Source organism: Cystoisospora suis, assembly GCF_002600585.1.
Source record: "Cystoisospora suis strain Wien I chromosome Unknown contig_65, whole genome shotgun sequence".
NCBI classification, from domain to species: domain Eukaryota; phylum Apicomplexa; class Conoidasida; order Eucoccidiorida; family Sarcocystidae; genus Cystoisospora; species Cystoisospora suis.
Window position 1 is genome coordinate 3,378 of NW_027152867.1, and position 341 is coordinate 3,718.

Sequence of the window (341 nt, forward strand, 5' to 3'; positions counted from 1 at the left end):
GCCATCTCTCTCTTGCACGTACAGATGCTCTCTCTCTCACACGCGCTTTCTTTCTCTCTCTCGCACGCCCCAATCGTCACTCTCTCACGCGCGTATATCATCTCCCTCCCGCGCGCACCAATGGTTTCTCTCCTACGCTCACCGATAATTTCTCTCTCGTGCGCATAAATAATTGTTCTCACGTGCGTACGAATAATTTCTCTCTCGCGCGCATAGCTGATTTCTCTCACGTGCGCACAAACAATTTCTTCCTCCCACTCGCATTCTCTATCTCTATCGCGCGCACGACTGGTCTCTCTCTTGCGCGCACCACTACCCGCTTTCTCCGGGCACGGTTCTCT